The following is a 3,976-nucleotide window of genomic DNA, read 5'->3' on the forward strand; positions in this document are numbered from 1 at the left end:
TCGTCATTGTGATAAATTCATTATACCAACGTGTTGATCAGGTATGCGGCCTGACATTTCGCCTGTATGCTGGGTCTAGCTTATCGTATAAGATCTCTCAGACCGCATCTCACTTCGCAATTCTCTCTCTGTGATGAATAGTTGATAACACATCTTTCACACCTTTTTTTTCTTACAAAGGATACAATGAAAACACGCACAACACACAGATATGGGATATAGGTCGGTTAAGATTTCACATAGTGGCCAATCAATCAAGGTGGGTTAAATCTGCGGTCACTGCATTAACAAGTGTACCTGGCGATCGTACGGGGAGTCCGTCTTACTAGGAATCCAGCCACTGGTACGTTGAAGGGTATGTGTATTACATGTGGTAGCAATATATAGGTTTTCGGACGTACACAACTAAAGTAGCTCCATACTTTATCCAAGTGCACCATGTCAGGCCTGCTACGGCTACGAACTATACAGGCGCTGAAATACATATAGGCTAAAAGCTAAGTTTGACTAAGGAATCCGTTAGTAGACCTACGCCATTTTGTAAACACACCCCAAGAGATAAGTCACCTGGGTTTAATTTGTCCGTTCACAGGCTATTTCGCGCTTTAGCCTATACAGAATGGTTTTCGGAATTAAACTCTTACTGTATTTGCATCAAATTGATTATTTTGACTGCTGTTTCTCTGCTGTAGAAGCACAATTTCAACAAAGTCTGAGCAGTCAGTTTCAACTTTTCTGTTTTGTAAAGATAAAAATTGTGGACTTAAGTTGAGCTATAGATGGAATGGCTTAAATTTGTGACACAAGCCCCCGGCAACGATTCCAAAAAAAACACTGACTTAAGTCAAAATTTGAAATGCGATTTTGGAGTTCAAGTGTAGGTTAAAAAAATCCAATTGTTGACCTCCTCACCAATGTTATTTATTTCAGCTTCCTGTAGTATCTTATTTAGTAAGAGGGTAAGCTTGCGTTTTATTTTTAGTTGGACTATGCAGTCTGGACAAAGGTTGAACCCTACCCCTAAGTGTTTTCGGCCCCCAGACCATTTACTAATATCAGATTTTTATCGTCAGACTTTATACCACATAGCGATATGCTACATACATAGTGATTTTATTACGCATACTGGCTGCGTATTACCATATCTCTCCACACATATAATCACAGACTGGTCTAGTGATACTGAAGTTACATGTTGGTTGGTTGTTTTACTCGCAGTTATCCCATTTATGCTGTGTAACCTCTTTTCTAATCTTGATGTACCTAACAACGCTGCACCTTTATTCTGCCCTCACCCTTCCTTCCAGTCGAATCTCTTCTGTCCTACATACTGACCCTGCAGTTCTGACTAGAATAACAAACGACTGTAGGCCTACATCGTGAACTCCTTCAGGCGCACGTGTCGCTCTTTATGCTCGCTTTACATGTGCTTGAAACATTAGCTTAACCATTGCAACCCAGTTGATGCACGTAGGCTTGATTCGGCTTTGCCTCGACCACTGGTTTCCTCGCGAGAACCTATTTAATTAGCATTCAGAAATAAGTTGGCATTTAACAACATTACCTACTCGAATTACATGTTTTGTAAACTGGTATGTTATTGATTATCAGTCAAAATATTTCACAGAGTAGAATATAAACTGGTTACATTTTCCTTAAGTAGTTAAGCAGACAAACGTTAATCTCGCAGCCATGAGCTCTTGCAGTCTGAGCCCTAATGCTGTCAGTGTTTTGCATGGTCGCACCTCCATGTTCAGATATCGTGCAGTGTAATGCTGTCAGTGTTTTGCATGGTCACGCCTTGATATTTAGATGTCGTGTAGTGTAATGCTGTCTGTGTTTTGCATGGTCTCACCTTGATGTTCAGATATGGTGTAGTGTAATGCTGTCAGTGTTTTGCATGGTCGCACCTCCATGTTTAGATATCGTGTTGTGTAATGCCGTCAGTGGTTTGTATAGTCGCTCCTCGATGTTCAGATATCGTGTACTGTAATACTGTCAGTGGTTTGCATGGCCGCACCTTGATGTTCAGATATGGTGTAGTGTAATGCCGTCAGTGTTTTACATGGCCGCACCTTGATGTTCAGATATCGTGTACTGTAATACTGTCAGTGGTTTGCATGGCCGCACCTTGATGTTCAGATATGGTGTAGTGTAATGCCGTCAGTGTTTTACATGGCCGCACCTTGATGTTCAGATATGGTGTAGTGTAATGCCGTCAGTGTTTTGCATGGTGGCACCTTGATGTTCAGATATGGTGTAGTGTAATGCCGTCAGTGTTTTACATGGCCGCACCTTGATGTTCAGATATGGTGTAGTGTAATGCCGTCAGTGTTTTACATGGCCGCACCTTGATGTTCAGATATGGTGTAGTGTAATGCCGTCAGTGTTTTGCATGGTGGCACCTTGATGTTCAGATATGGTGTAGTGTAATGCCGTCAGTGTTTTGCATGGTGGCACCTTGATGTTCAGATATGGTGTAGTGTAATGCCGTCAGTGTTTTGCATGGCCGCACCTTGATGTTCAGATATGGTGTAGTGTAATGCCGTCAGTGTTTTGCATGGCCGCACCTTGATGTTCAGATATGGTGTAGTGTAATGCCGTCAGTGTTTTGCATGGTGGCACCTTGATGTTCAGATATGGTGTAGTGTAATGCCGTCAGTGATTTGCATGGCCGCACCTTGATGTTCAGATATGGTGTAGTGTAATGCCGTCAGTGTTTTGCATGGCCGCACCTTGATGTTCAGATATGGTGTAGTGTAATGCCGTCAGTGTTTTGCATGGCCGCACCTTGATGTTCAGATATGGTGTAGTGTAATGCCGTCAGTGTTTTACATGGCCGCACCTTGATGTTCAGATATGGTGTAGTGTAATGCTGTCAGTGTTTTGCATGGCCGCACCTTGATGTTCAGATATGGTGTAGTGTAATGCCGTCAGTGTTTTGCATGGTGGCACCTTGATGTTCAGATATGGTGTAGTGTAATGCCGTCAGTGTTTTGCATGGTGGCACCTTGATGTTCAGATATGGCGTAGTGTAATGCCGTCAGTGATTTACATGGCCGCACCTTGATGTTCAGATATGGTGTAGTGTAATGCCGTCAGTGTTTTACATGGCCGCACCTTGATGTTCAGATATGGTGTAGTGTAATGCCGTCAGTGTTTTGCATGGTGGCACCTTGATGTTCAGATATGGTGTAGTGTAATGCCGTCAGTGTTTTGCATGGCCGCACCTTGATGTTTAGATATGGTGTAGTGTAATGCCGTCAGTGTTTTGCATGGCCGCACCTTGATGTTCAGATATGGTGTAGTGTAATGCCGTCAGTGTTTTGCATGGCCGCACCTTGATGTTCAGATATGGTGTAGTGTAATGCCGTCAGTGTTTTGCATGGCCGCACCTTGATGTTCAGATATGGTGTAGTGTAATGCCGTCAGTGTTTTGCATGGCCGCACCTTGATGTTCAGATATGGTGTAGTGTAATGCCGTCAGTGTTTTGCATGGCCGCACCTTGATGTTCAGATATGGTGTAGTGTAATGCCGTCAGTGTTTTGCATGGCGGCACCTTGATGTTCAGATATGGTGTAGTGTAATGCCGTCAGTGTTTTGCATGGTGGCACCTTGATGTTCAGATATGGTGTAGTGTAATGCCGTCAGTGTTTTGCATGGCCGCACCTTGATGTTCAGATATGGTGTAGTGTAATGCCGTCAGTGTTTTGCATGGTGGCACCTTGATGTTCAGATATGGTGTAGTGTAATGCCGTCAGTGTTTTGCATGGCCGCACCTTGATGTTCAGATATGGTGTAGTGTAATGCCGTCAGTGTTTTGCATGGCCGCACCTTGATGTTCAGATATGGTGTAGTGTAATGCCGTCAGTGTTTTGCATGGCCGCACCTTGATGTTCAGATATGGTGTAGTGTAATGCCGTCAGTGTTTTGCATGGCCGCACCTTGATGTTCAGATATGGTGTAGTGTAATGC

At 43.5% G+C, this 3,976-nt stretch overlaps 1 protein-coding gene across 1 annotated transcript in view; it reads left to right on the forward strand.

Moving 5' to 3' along the window:
- Positions 1 to 296: 296 nt before the first annotated feature.
- LOC135475146 (sulfotransferase 1C2A-like) overlaps positions 297 to 3,976 on the forward strand; it is a 14,745-nt gene continuing 11,065 nt past the window's right edge. Inside the window, 1 exon segment of the mRNA XM_064754912.1 lies at positions 297 to 343. The gene's annotated coding sequence lies outside the window, so the exon portion shown is untranslated.

The sequence above is a fragment of the Liolophura sinensis genome, chromosome 9, assembly GCF_032854445.1.
Source record: "Liolophura sinensis isolate JHLJ2023 chromosome 9, CUHK_Ljap_v2, whole genome shotgun sequence".
In the NCBI taxonomy this organism is placed as follows: domain Eukaryota; kingdom Metazoa; phylum Mollusca; class Polyplacophora; order Chitonida; family Chitonidae; genus Liolophura; species Liolophura sinensis.